General features: G+C 44.8%; 1 long non-coding RNA gene across 1 annotated transcript; it reads right to left on the minus strand.

Annotated features, from left to right (window-relative positions):
* Positions 1-2825: 2825 nt before the first annotated feature.
* LOC132350670 (uncharacterized) lies at positions 2826-8787 on the minus strand. Its single transcript, XR_009497984.1, has 3 exons — positions 8373-8787; positions 8116-8190; positions 2826-3762 (listed from the first exon to the last, which is right to left on the minus strand). It is a non-coding gene; the product is annotated as an uncharacterized LOC132350670 (long non-coding RNA).
* Positions 8788-15092: the final 6305 nt, after the last annotated feature.

Genomic DNA, 15092 nt, shown 5'->3' on the forward strand with positions numbered 1-15092 from the left:
AAAAAACATGAGATCATGCCTGGGTTGTACTGGAATCAGGATTGTACATACAGCTTGACCCTAATTCCATTTTCTAAAATGCATAGAAAAAAGACTGGAGGGAAGTATACCAAATTGTTAATAGTGATGTTCTTTGGGTGATGAGGGTTTCTTTGCTTCTTGCATTTCTCTTTTCACCAAATTTTCTATAATAAGAATGTATTCTTCTCATAAGGGAGAAAATAATAAACTTTATCTGAAAATAAGAGCAAAAAGAAGTCACCTGCCAAGCAGAAGGGAACTCAAAGCTGGCCCTTCTCACCTTCTCCCTATGCCCAACTTTTATATGTGTCTAACATTTCTGGTTCCCTGCTGAATCTGGAACCAGCATCTAATGCAAAGTAATTTGGGGCACTTCTCAGGCATGACCGGGGCCTGAAGGTAGCAAGCAAGCATCCCCTGATGAAATGTGAAGTTCTAGGGCACTGCAAAGCGAACAAGGAATATCTATTCCTTTTATTTTTCTTAAATTAACTCATGGGAATATGAAGGCTTCAGTCATGTTGTCCAGGCTGGTTCCTCTGTGCACTGATTAGCTCTGATGCCATCTTCAACAGTTTGTCGGTAACTACAGAGTCACCAAATTTCCTGCTACTGGTAGAAACTCACGATCCCACTATAGGGAGGCGACCACCATGTTGGGGAATTTCTTGCCAATCATCTCTCTAGTAGATTCTTGAGACTTGAGGCTGAAAGATGTGACCTAAATACAAAGTGTTCTCATCAAATGCTTTGAAAATGCACAATGAGCTAGGTTTAAAGGAGCAGAAATATGACTATATTCAATGAAATTTCATGTATTGGAATAGCTACAATTGGCAAAGTTCATCCTGAAATATTTTCCATGCAGTTTAAAAGAGTTAAATATCTTGGAAACCCTCTCTCTAGACTCCCCCAAACCCCTTAATTCTAAGTTATTTCTGGACAATGGAAATATTTTAGTTCTTAAGCCCCTCATTAATTCCAGATTTGGCTGTAAGTCCAGGCTGCAGCGATGCACAACCCCAGGGGGCTCCACTCCCACAGGGCTGTCCCTTGGGGCTTTGTTTACTCAAATGAAAAGGTATTTCTTTTAAAAATAAATAAATAAAATAAAATTTAAAATAAGTTTAGGAAAGGCCAGTTCAGTGATGTGCAACAGGGCTTTTGTCTCCGGAACTCTTCCTGGTCTTGAATAGGCTGGCATTATGCATCTTCATGAATTTCCAAGAGGAGAAGAGAATATACAATGTTTCCAAATTTTGAACACAGAAGTGCCCCTGCCCACTACCCTTTTTCGGTTTTTTGTTAAGACACCTCATAGAGCTACAGTCTGTGAAAAGTGTACATTGTTAGTATTGAAGCATGTCTGAGCATCAAGTCCAGGCCAGCGGTTCTCAAACTTCAGCGTGAATCAACGTTACGAGGAGAACTTGTTAAAACGCAATTCCTGAGCCTAGATTCTGATTCCGTGGGACAAGGTGGGGCCCCAGAATCTGCATTTCTGAGTTCCTAAGGGCTGCTGGTGCTGCTGGGGCAGGGGCCGTATTTTGGGAACTACTGGTTTAGAGTGACTTCGTGCTTCCCCAGAAAGACAGGTGACTGAGAAGGAAAAGAGTGGTTTTCTAGTCACACAGCTGGCGCTTTTGGATATGAGTGTCCCATTTCCCCATAAAAGGCATGATGGTGGAAGGATGCTTGATTTTTAAAGACTGGGGTTGAGGCCCTAAAGGAGCAGATGAGATCTTGCTCTGGGAGCACAATTAGATGTAGTTGCAGAAGCTACAGTACAAGCTAGGCGTTCATTTAGGACAAGGTTAAGGAGCCCTAGCTTCCATGTCAGACAACCTGGCTTCAAAACCCAGACAACAGGGCTTCCCTGGTGACGTAGTGGTTAAGAATCCACCTGCCGAGGCAGGGGACACGGGTTCGAGCCCTGGTCCGGGAAGATCCCACATGCCGCGGAGCAACTAAGCCCGTGCGCCACAACTACTGAGCCTGAGCTCTAGAGCCCGCCAGCCACAACTACTGAGCCCGTGCGCCACAACTACTGAAGCCCGCACTCCTAGAGCCCGTGCTCTGCAACAAGAGAAGCCACCGCAATGAGAAGCCTGCGCACCACAACGAAGAGTAGCCCCCGCTCACCGCAACCAGAGAAAGCCCACACCCAGCAACAAAGACCCAACACAGCCAAAAATTAAAAAAATAAATAAATTAAACAACAACAACAACAAAAAAAACCCCAGGCAACACATCTCTCTTGAGCCTCAGTTTCCTCATCCATTATATAAGCAACATGGGTCTTACCTGCTATGGTTGTGGGAAGAGCAAATCAGATAACAGGTGTAAAGCACTTAGCACCATGCAACAGGGCAGGCACTCAATGAATGAGAGGGTAAAAGACTTGCTCACTAGGAATGAGGCATGAATTGGGTGCAGGAAGTAAAGTATCAAGGCCAGACAACAAACCTGCTTTATTGAGCACTTAGCCCAAGTTCCCTTAAAATACTTTTGTCTGTGATTGGTTTCTTAGTGTAGAAGTGAGATTAGGACTGAGAGGCCCCTCAGTGGACCGGTGAACTGTGGTCTCCAGGAGAGAGACGTCTCAGGAGCTACCAGGTCTCATGCTTCTCTCAAAGCCCTCCAGTGCCCACCCTGCCACACAGCAGGTGCTCATTTATACCTGTTGAAGAATCAATGTATTTGATAGAAGGATGTGACCAACTTGACCCCAGGAGCCACCAAACAATAAAACACCACGACTTAGCTTTTGTCAGTGCAGCTTTTTCTTCTCAGAACAAACGAACAAAAAACAAAACAAAACAAAAATAAAATCAGGCAAGGCTTGGGTTCTGAAAGACACTGAACAGATACACTTGAGTTCTCATCACAAGAAAAATCAATACCTTTCCCGGCGTCTGAGGCTTCGGCATTGACTTGGAAAGCCTGAAATCCTCCTGGCCGGAGGCCCCCCTGAATCCAGAGGCTGAGCGCTCAGGCTCCAGCACCCCCAGCGGCCGAGCCAGTGTGAAATCATTTCCTCCTTGGAACGTGGGGCAGGTATTAGTGTGCCTTCCAAGCCCTCTGCCTCCTGGCTAATGTAGCGAGTGGACAAGGAAAAAAGGAGGCAAATCGGGCAGCTGCGGGGCTTGGGGTTTTCTCCCGCTGTGGGAGAGCGGGTTTTGGAATATCGCAGGGGAGTTAAGCGCAGCCGGGAGGCTGGCCGAAAGCTAAGCAGATGTTTGACCAAGAAGCAGCATCACCTGGGGACCTTTCATTTAAATTATTAGTAGTATTTACATTATTATTTAATGACCGATTCCTAGGTCCTACCCTGGAGTAGAGTCACGGTCTCCATCTTGACATCCTCTTCTGGAGATTCCATGATGAAAACATGTGCAGGAGTCAATTTCTGTCTCAGTCCTGGAGTCCCCATCGTTCTAAGCTACCTCCAACCTTTTCAGCTCAGCCAGGGGTCCCAGGCTCGAGAGAATTCTCCCCGAGCGCTCTTCTTGAAGGAACAAGCTGACAACACTGGGAAGGAGACGTTCTTTTCAGACCATAGAGTGTGGAAAAGAAGAGCTGGAGAATTCTCAAAGACTCTTCTCATGGTTGCAGCCACGTGTCTGTCAGTACGTCTTGGAAAGCGTTCACCTTCAAAAATCATTACAAAGAGTGTAGAGAAGTGTGCCCTTCTGTCTGTTTAGAAGCATGTCAAGATTCCTCCTTTCAGCACTTCGGCTCCTACGAAGAAAAAGTGGACCCTTTGGGTATCTTGTTAACAAATGAGGGACAGTCCTCATAGCTCAAGGAGCTGTTCACAGCCCTCCAGCCCGCTCCTCCCTGGCTGTCCCCACTCTGCATGAGAGTAACTCCCATTATGGGGAGGCCTGTAGTAAGTGTTTTACACACATTTGTCTCGTTTACGTCTCCTGACAATCTTAGGAGTTAGGTCAGGGGTGGGCAAGCAATGGTCAGACACCTATTTTTGTAAATACAAATGTATTGGACTATAGCCAGTGCCATTCATTTACATCTGTGGCTGCTTTTGCTCTACAAGGACAGAGAGAGTAGTTGTGACAAAAACCCTATGTCCTGCAAAGTCTAAAATATTTGCTATGTGGCCCTCTACAGAAAAAGGGTGTCGAACCCTGAAATGGGTCATTGGTACCACTTTACAGATGGGGAAACAGAAGCACATAAAGGCTGTGTCGCCTAAAATCATTTAGGTTATAAATGAGTGTCAGAGATGTCACCGGCCCCAGAGAAACTCTTCCTGTGCCTCTCCCCACCCTACACTGTAGAACCTCTTACTCTTATCATGCTGGCCTGTTCCTGCTAAATGTGTCAGCCAAGAAAGACAGGCTTATTTGCTCTGAACAAAATGTCGCAGGCTGACCATCACACAGAGAGGCCTGCAGGAGATGCTGGAGTCCCAGAGAGGTGGTCATCCAGCCCACCCCCCTCCTCTCCCAGCCCCTAACATCAGGGCTCCCAGCCTGCCCAGGGTTTTTAAGAGACACCGTCATCCAAAATGGACAGAGATAGCTCTTTAAAGTCCAAGAGATCAGCTCAGGGATTTGCTGACTGAAGAACTAGAGAAGAACCAGGTAGCCCCAAGCCAAGGACAACAGCTGCCCTTGCTTGAGCGACACCCCAGGGGAGCTTATCCCTCGTCCTAGCCCTGGGGACAGGCCCACATTTGTCTTGCCTGCCATTCTGCCCTTGCCGATGTCTTTTCACCCAGCCTCGGCTTGGTTTGCCTGTTGGTATTATTCACAGTCATGCTGCCCTCCTGTCCAGAGTTCCCATCTGGTCCTGGTTTCTGCCTGTCTGACCTTGGCTCACACTTGAACCCTGTGGGTAAGAGGCTATGCCTCAATAGTGGTCTGCAGTTCCTAATGGATGGCAAAGCTAAGGCTCTATATCTTGGGGAGAATGCCCAAAATTTCCATACATATTCTGAGACCAAACCAATTCCAAGAATAGAATGAAAAGTGAAACCGGTGGAAAAGATTGCTGAGTCAAAAGCCACCAAAATTTCCAAACATATAGAAATCGTTGTATCAGTTATGATAAATCCATACAATGGAATACTATGCAGCCATTTTAAATGATATTAACAAAGATTTAAAAATAACGTGATACAGCAGAGACAGAGACAGTTTCACGGGTGTGGGACCTATGCAGTGAAACAGGGCCTGTGTTTGGAAGGGCTCCACACTTGGTTTAATTCTCCATGGCCACCATCTTGAAATTCTTAATAAGTTTTGAACAAGGGGGCCCATATTTTCATTTTGCACCGAGCCCAGAAATTATGAAGCTGATCCTAAGCAGATATATCTCCCCAAATTCATCCTCTCCTGACTTCTAGTAGTAGAACTTCCCCAACCCAACACACATACACATTCATCCTGACTAAACTCTCCACATGAGAATTCCTTTTCAGTATTTCTTGGGAAATTTTTATGTTTTTCCAAATTCTGAAAAAAAAATAATCAGTAAAGAAATTGGAGTAATGGGAAGAAGTATAATAATCCTCCTGCAAGAATTGAAGCTTAACAATCAACATAGAGACATTATTGGTTTGAAGCCACCAATGTCAAGTCAAAAGCTAGAGCAGAATCACAAACAGGTTAAGGTTGGCATTTCTGGGAACCAGAACAGGAACACATAGGAGAGAACTGGTCATGATCTAATCAGTCATACTTGTAGCTCTTGTCCTGCTATAAGTGTGTGTTTGTGGCTGTGACTGCTGCTAATAGCAAGTCATTCTTGCAAATAAAATAAATATTATTGTTTCTGTACATGTATACTTTATATATATATGTATCTTGTTAATGATGTTCTCAGAAATAACAAGTTTGGGGAGCAAAATAAGCCCTTAAATGGGCAATTTTGCCATGTGATTCTATATAGTGCTTTACCTGCTTGAGATTTGAAAGTTAAATTATTTAAATATTACCCAATAATGTTCACTGGTATTTTCCAATGTTTGATTATTTACTACAGGCTATAGTTGTTTGTAAATTCACGAAACTTAATATTTCTTATTTATTAAGCTATTATTGTTAGATATCCATAGCAATGAGTAAAGACTGTGAAGAATGTTGGAAGTCCTTTAAGAATAACACGATTTCAGGAATTTCTAAGAATTCCCAGGAATTCCAACTTCTCATTTGTAAACCCTGAAGATTCATATCCATTGGGTATTTGGAAACACTGATTCTACATATAATTGTTCAACTAGGGACTACAATTTCCAGCCTCCCTTGCAGCTAGTTATAGTTATGTTCTAAGTTTTGGCCAATGAGATGTAAGCCCAAGTGAAGGGTACACCTACTGAATCATGTTTTATGAAGAAGCTGCTTGCCCTCCATGCTCTCTTTCCCTCTTCTCCCTGACCTGGAAATGATGAAAACTGGAGGAGCCACCTGGGACCAAGATATGGAGACCATGTGTTAAAGAAGAGAGAGTTGCTCGTCCAGTTTGTTCCCTGGATGACCTTGTGGAACAGAACTGTCTACCTGCCCTAGCCTATCTTTAGACTATAAAATAAGAGATGAATAAATCTTGTGATTTATGAATCCTATGAATAAATAAATCTGAAGATAAGCCTCTGTATCTTCGAGTCTCTTTATTATAGCAGTTTAGCTTATACAAACACATACAGGAACATGCTTATACTATAATGCTACTTGACAAAGCATCACACATAATTGCGTATCACATTATATTTCACTATTCTGTGTATTATATTACACGCAATTGTGTATACAGTTCCAGGATGCCCCACGGATACAAAAATCTGCAGATACTCAAGTTCCTTATATAAAATGGCCCAGTATTTGTATATAACCTACCCACAACCTCCTGTATACTTTAAATCATCTCTAGATTACTTGTAACATCTAATACAATGTAAATACCATGAAAATAGTTGTAAACAACAATGTAAATGCTATGTAAATTGTTGCCAGCATGCAACAAATTCAAGTTTTGCTTTTTGGAACTTTCTGGATTTTTAAAAAAATATTTCAACCTGCAGTTGGTTGAATCCATAGCTGCAGAACCTACGGATACAGAGGGCTGACTGTATGTACAATATAACTTCAATCACTAAAAAACTACACAAAGAAAATGCCCAGAACAAAATATGTCAAAAGCCTGGCAAAAAAAAAAAAAAAAAAAAAAAAGGAGATGAAAGAAGCCAAGTCAGACATTGTTCCAGAAAGAATTAGGTAGCATTATCTCTACGGTCTTTAAACTAATACTTATTGAGCATTACTTATGCTCTGAGCAGGGAGCTAGAACAGAGAACAAGAAAGACATATTCTCTGTTTGTATAAAAGTTTACAGTGAAACTAGAAAGGAAGATGTTTGTACATAATTACCAGCATGAATGATATGAAGAATTTATTCTCTCCTTTCTATGAGTCTTTCTCTATGGCAATGGGAATATTGGCGAGATGCGGGGTTTTGGATAATCTAAGCCTCTTTCAAGGACTGGTCATTTCCTAATGCCTAGGAGAAGCTGAGGTTTCACCAGGAGGCCGTCCGCCCCTTCAGCAGTCCTTCGAGGCGAACGACGGGCAGGAGAACTCCAAGGGTTTCCCTTCACATTCCTGCTGCTCCTCTTGAGAAATCTCCATCCAGTTTCCCCAGCCCTGGGCTAAAGAAAACTGGAAAGTATCCCAGCCTCATTATGCTCTCTGTGTCAAGGGACCCCTCCTTATCTAAGAACACAGGGCTGGCTGTTGGGTTGCCATCTAGGGAAAACCAAGAACATCTCTTTGGTTTGGGTTTGGGGGAAAAGCAAAGAAAGCTGAACAAACACATGAGTGGAAATTTGGCACTTGTCTTATACAGTAGCTATAATTTTTGTAGCCTTAAAAAAAGTGAGAAAGTCTAGTATTCTGTTCAGCAGAAGTCGGCAAATATGCTGTTAAGAGGCTGTTTGAGTCACTGAGAGGAGATCAGTTTGCTGTTGGGTAAAACTCGGTGTTTACTGAAGCTTATCTGCCTATCTGTCCATCTATCTGCCTGGTGAACACGTCCAGCTCTGCCAGCCACTGCAGGGCATTTCTGTCCACATACCTGTCAGATTCCATTTTTCACCAGAAGCTTCATTAGGAAATAGAGGCTGAGCACTCTTAGAGGCACTTTCAACAGCTGCAAATAATGAAGGAGAAGTCAATGCAATTAGCCAAGCCCTTGGCAGTAGGATTTAAATAGCTAAGGAACTAATTATGTGTCCCAGGCACCCATGCATTGTATTTGTCACATCATCAGGCCACAATAAAGAATGTCTCACAGCTGTGTGTCTCACAGGACAGGTGTGAGACAGGAGTTACCTTGGTGAATTCCTTTCCTTCTCCTTCTCCGTAAAGAGGCTGAATCTTGCAAGACAGAGTCTGCTCTTGTGTACCCACTATCCGTTCTTCCCTTCTTCCTTCCTATCAGAAACAAGACTTTACCCAGATTGACAATGTGCCCAGATTTAAAAAAAAAAAAAAAATTTCCTGGTCTCCTTGGCAATTACAAATGGCCAATGAAATATTAGTGGAAGTCAACTGAGTCTTCTGGGAAAGCTGTCCTTCTCTCCTTTCTCCTTCTACCTGGAACATGGATGTGATAAATGGAGTTCCAGCAGCCATCTTGTTACCACGAGGCAATCTTGGGAGTGGAATTCATGAGCTTAAGATGGAAGAGCAAAAAGATTGAAGGAGGCTGGCTCCCTGATGATCATGAAGCTGCCATGCTGCCATGGGATTGTCAGCCTCTAGACTTCATGTTACATGACAGAAAAAGAAATCTTTATTTATTACAACTATTAATTCAGTTATCTGTTTCTAGCAGCAAGTCTAATTTTAACACATACATTCAATTTCTACCTCTCTCCCAAGTTTTTCTAAGAGTCCCTAGAAAAATTCAATCATTGACTGAGGCAGTCATTCTTCAACAGACATTTACTTAATGCCCTTGAAGGCCCAACCCTGTGGTCCACATGGGGGGATGGAAAGGTGAGTATGCATGGTCCCTGACCCTGGGAGCACAGTTCCCCACTTTACCATTAGAATGATCTGCTTTCTCCCACTGAACTTTGAGTCTCTGTTAGAGTTGCCTTGCAACAGAGGAATTGTGTAGGCTGCTGGAAGGCAGAGAACCTGCCTTGTTCATTTTGGTATCTCCCTCCCACAGTCCTTGGCCCAATGCCTCTCCTTAGGTGCTCAATGCCCATGGCAGGGGTATACAAAAGTTGAGCCTTCAGTCTTTCCCAGCTTGTTTCAGCAACTGCCCACACTTGACAGTCACCATATAAAGAGTTGCCCTGTTCTGACTCAGGGTTCATTGATGATGTTCATCTCTCTCCAGCCATGTGCCTTGGGGTTCAAACCCCCATTTCATCCTCACCATTCTCCTCAGATATGATGCAGTAGAAGAAGATGGGGATTCCTCTCACTTCTGACTCTGCCTCTCAATCCTGGCCTTGCTTCTGGTATGGCCTTGTCAGCTCAGCCAGGTAATGAGTACCCTTTGCGTCCCCCCACCCAGCCACATATATTCAGGGTGAGGAAACCATCAAATCTGCCAAGCTGTGCCTTATTCTATCAATTGGTCTAGAGTGGGATAATCTCTGAAGATCAAGGGTTTCATAGAAGGGGAGCCAGTGGGCTTCCCATGGTACATCCCTGGGGGTCATTTTTAGCAATGGAATTGGGGGTCAAATACACCATTTGTGGGCTTCCCTGGTGGCGCAGTGGTTGAGAGTCTGCCTGCCAATGCAGGGGACATGGGTTCGAGCCCTGGTCTGGGAAGATCCCGCATGCCGCGGAGCGACTGGGCCCGTGAGCCACAACTACTGAGCCTGCCCGTCTGGAGCTCGTGCTTCGCAACAAGAGAGGCCGTGACAGTGAGAGGCCCGCGCACCGCGATGAAGAGTGGCCCCCGCTCGCCGCAACTAGAGAAAGCCCATGCACAGAAACGAAGACCCAACACAGCCAAAAATAAATAAATAAATAAATAAAATTTTTTTAAAAAATACACTATTTGTTTCCCTCTAGCCTTCTCAGACTCTCCAGTGTGCCAGTTCCCAGGCCCGTCATGACCGAGGCAGGCTGTCTGCCAGATCCTTACTCTGGCCAGCTGGTGAAGGGGGTGGGCATCTGTCTTGGGGTCCAGGCCCAGATTATGCTGCAGGGTGGTGTGGTCTGCGTACCAGCTCCATCCCTTTCCACCTCTGGGACTGTGGACATATTACTTAACAATGCTGTCAGTTTCCTCGCCTGTTGAGTGGGGACAACACATCGACCTTACAGAGTTGTTCTAAAGATTAAAGGAGTCAAAGTGCGATAGCCCTTAGTCCTGTTCCTAGGACACAGTGAACTTTCAGTCAACGGTAACTGTCATCATCAGTATTAGTAAAACCTGGCATCACCTGTTGTTAGAACTGTCTCATAACTTGGTGAATATTAAACATATTTAAGGTTCTGATGTTGGTAAAGAATCCTAATTCGATTTTTTTTTAGCAAGGGGAGGGGTAATTTTTAAAAGTGACCTTTTCACTTATTTTTCTCTACTCTCTACTTTATTTCCCATTCTTCACTCTAGTGATATCATTTGTCCTTTAGGTCATAAGGAAACAACCAAATTGCAATCTAAGTTCTCATTCTAACACCCTTGCTCTGAAGCATCTTCCGTACTCACTATCCGTTGGGTCAACTTGCTGTTTTTTTTCTTTTATGAAGTTTACAGTAAAGGGTCAAATTACCTGCTCGTTTTCTTCCCAGGATGCTCCCATCCATGGACGTGTCTGAGGTGTGGTGAGACAGGCAGAAACATAAAGATGCATGTGGGAATAAATGTGTAAATGTATTTAGACTTTATTTGGGGAAACTGGGCTTTCGCTGTCATCCAAGTTCAACAGAGGTGGCTGTGCAGACCAAACAGTGGTTAGTCGTTGACACCAAAAACCATTTGCAGCCCAAATTAGACACAACAAATCTGGGAAGGAATTTTTAAAAATCCAAACCTTGCAACCCTCCCCTCACCCCAGACTACTTTAGGCGACAGAAGTGAAGGGAAATATGCATGCCAAGAGGAGGCGAGAGCCCAGAGCGGATTCCTCGGGCTGCAGCAGGTGAAAAACACATTTGCTAAAGCAGAGCACATTTGGGGGACTGGAACAGAAAAGCTGGGAGTGCTTGTGAGACAAGGCCCTTGGTCCTGCCTCCCCTTTATTCCCACCGTGAAAAGCTATCCAAGCTGAGGGCTGGGTCATCCCTATGCCAATGTTATTGGTAACAAAGCAGAAAAACTCAGGGATTCTGGCTGAGGCTGAGCGTGCAAAAGCCTACAAATCCAGACAGGAACATAGGTAAGTCGAGTGGGTGGCTTGAGGGCCTGTGGTGGACCAGAGACAGCAGGCCCTGCAGGAGAAGAGAGCCTCCCCCAGGGGGCGCTGTCTATGCAACCCTGCCTGGCCATTACTATGAAGAAATGTAGGCTGAGAGCGACCAGATCTTCAGATGTTTTAAGAGATGCTATAAAAGCTCCTGATTTTCAAATGTTGGCAACTGATTCAACACATTTTACAACACTGTGTACAGACTGAAGAAAACAAATCTGTCCGCTGGATCTGGCTTGCAGGGGAACCCGCTTCTGAATTCTGGATGGGGGCTGACTTTTATCTTACCTCTGAAGCTTGGGGTTTCAGGAGCTGGGTTGAGAGCCCTCATGTATCTGCGTTCACTCTTCTGCCCAGATCATCCTACTGCTAAATTAATCTAGCCTAAGAACTCCTCTGCAGCACTGAGAAAAGCAAAGCTCCAAAATCAAAGTACAAACCCAGACAAAAACCTTCCAGGTAGAACCCTCAAAGATTGAGGTTTACTTTTCTTTTTTATGTATTTTGTCACGTCCCGGAATGCTTGGCCATTTTAAAATCACAAGTGGAATAAGAGTCACGATCCTCTGTAGCTCCTGGGACAGTCTGGGGAAGGAAGGGAGAAATGGAGGGCACTAAGTGACACGCCCAAGACCACCCAGGAGGCTGGGGGCAGGGGCTAGTTAGGGGCCAAATTTATTTCCTCCTTCTCCAACTCTTAGTTTGAGGCCTGTATTCCCAAGCCACCCCTGGAATTTGGAATATCCAGATAATGGCTCTGGTAGATGGCGTGCGGAGCAGGGTTTGGAGGGAAAAGCATCGTGTCTGGGTGGGAAGAATGAGGTCAGAGGGTGCCCTGTTGGGCTGAGGGGAAACCCCTGCCCCCAGTGGGTCATGGTGGCACCACTGTCTTCTGCATCAACCAAGCAAGGACTGTCCACAGGAGCCCAAACGCCAAAAAGGCCAGTGCATCTTGGGGCGAGGATTCGAGTCAGAAAACACATTGCACAAAAATCTCCAATTCCAGGCAAGTGCTGTAGCAACTCAGCCAGCCAGGACTTCTAAAGTTTGACGTCCTCCTCCTTCCTGCACAGCGTGACTTCACCACCGCAGCGTGTCTGGGGAAAGGGAAGAAGAAGGCAAAAAGCAAAAAACAACAACAAAAAAAACCCCAAAACACAAAAGGCAAGGTACGGCTCCCCAGCCTGTGATTAAGCCCCAAAGGGCTGGCTGCTAATCACCACAGCCCCGCACCTGCCTTGCGTTTCCCCCCGCATATACCAAAGTATCTCCCTCACGCACCAGCACATGCGAAGCTTTCACTTCGTTCTCTAGAGCTCAGACACTGGGCCTGCTCAGAAAGGTCTGGGAGCTTGCAGAGCATTGTGGGTACTGACATGCAAATGAGGAGCACAACCAAGCGTGTCCCACATTGCTTCAGAGGACCTGAATTTTTTATGGCTTGCATGTGCTTTTTGATGTTTTCATTGTCTCCCAGCATACCTGATATGCATTCCGATTCTGACAACTAGAAGTTGTCTTTTTTTGTTGTTGTTTTCTTTTCCTGGAGCTGGTCTTCTCTACCTTAAAACAAAACAAAACAAAACAAAACAAAACCAAAACAAGGGCGGGGGGGACGCAAAAAACAAATCCACCACCGTAACAATCCGAGGTTACTTTAAGAAGTGAAATATTTTAAGCAACTGAACCACAGATGCAACCAGGAAAGGAAACATGTTGATTCTCTTAAATTCCTTGGAGAAAAACAACTCCAGCTTGTCTACCTCATTTAAAGGGACAACTTCCAAAAGGAGTAAAGCAGGGAGAGAGTGATTTTTTTTTAATTTGCTGGTGGTCAGTCATGAAGAGCCCATTTCTATTATGAAATACACCCTCCCCATCTGTTTGCACTTGCTCTTAATTAGGGGGAAGTTCATTTGGAAAAAGTGAGACCCCCTTCCCTACACACACACACACACACACACACACACACACACTCCAAGGACTAAGTGAACTTTTAAGGGAACGATTTTCATTTTATAGTTATTTGCCCTTAAAGGATCCAGAACATCGTAACCTATGCCAGATACCTCAGGCTCAGCGGTTTTTCTGGTTTGGCTGAGGGAAGGAATTGCTGAACAAATCAAGAAAGTCACTTCTGAGGGAATCCTGTCAATGTCCGCTCCCACTTCCCAGCTCTGGGGACTAAGACCATGTGGGTGATGGGCAGGATGGCAGAAGGCCTGGCTGAACCTGGACGTGGGACCTTCGAAGCACTCCAGTTTCCTTCCAACCCTAACCGCACGAAGAGAAAACAGAGCAACGCTTGTAAATGTGAGCACAATGGTGACGTCTATAGAAATCCTAACACACCTTGTGTTTTGCTCGCCATTCTCCTCATCCGAGGTCTTGAAACTCATCCTTCCAGCCTCCGCATACCTCCTTTAACCAAACTCAGCATCATTCTTTCCCTTCGGCGCCATTCCTGTGCATCCACTGGCCTTGGACAACCAGTCAACCAGTAAAGGTCAACCTCCCCGCCCACCCGTGTGCCCACGCCCCACCCTCCATAGCTCGGACAATTTAGACACAGTTATTCTTTCCCATCCTTCCTTGGCACTTCCTCCCATAGCCATGAAATCCCCCCACAGCCTTGGCAGGGGGCCTCTAGGTTCCGAGGCCAGGGCTGCTGAGGTCAAAGGTCAGCAGCTCTGACCTTTAACCTCAAGGTCAAAACTGCCCCTCAGACAACTTCTGTCTCCATCCTCAGCTCCCAGCAGCCCATCTTAGGAACAGTGTTGGGAAGTATTTATGAATGAAAGAATGCAGCACTTCATTGTTTACTCAACAGCTTCACACACATTGTGTCTAATTTCCACTAAAGGCCTAAGAGGTAGGTATTAGCATCTCCATTTCACAGGTGATAAAATCGAGGCTCTGAGAGGGCACGTGACTTTCCCAACTGTTAGGTATCCAAAGTCCAGTGATCTCCCAGCTACGTGCTGCCTCTCCACAAGAGATACCACTCAGCCCTTCGCCATTTTCAAATCACTTCCACAAACAATATTTCTGGGACTTCCACAATGACTCTGTCAGATGGGTATGAATAATAACCCTGTTTTACAGATGCAGGATCGAGTAGCATAAACCCCTGCATTCCCATTGCAGTTCTGTTCTCTTCTTCCAGAACCTTCTTTGGAAGACCACGACAACTGCAGTGATTAAAAAGGTGTCTGATTCTCGCACGGCATAAGCTCCTGGGAGTGGGAGGGAGGTCAGTTAGGAATTTGAAGGGGCCATGTTAACCTTTTCAATTACAAAAGCCTTTAGGGACTTAATGCACCGAACCACCCTCAAGACCACAAGAATTTATGATCCTTCTACACATACCCAAATGAGTCTCGGGGAAGTATCTTAGGTAGCCAGAATCCAGCTCCATAAAGCATATAAATACATTTAAAACAGCAGTAAATGTTTCCACCCTTCTATTTTTTTTTTATGACTGAATGTACCCCAAATAGAAATGTTGGCAGTCACCCCTTTAATAACGCTATTTATATTTAACTTATCAGGGTATAAATAGAAGCACAGTAGGCATATATACCAGACTTTGGTTTATGTGCTTTCAACTTCAGAGCCAAACAGTCCTGATTTTGTACTGACAATAAAAATAAAGAGAGACACAAGT

Source organism: Balaenoptera ricei, chromosome 16 (assembly GCF_028023285.1).
Source record: "Balaenoptera ricei isolate mBalRic1 chromosome 16, mBalRic1.hap2, whole genome shotgun sequence".
NCBI lineage: Eukaryota > Metazoa > Chordata > Mammalia > Artiodactyla > Balaenopteridae > Balaenoptera > Balaenoptera ricei.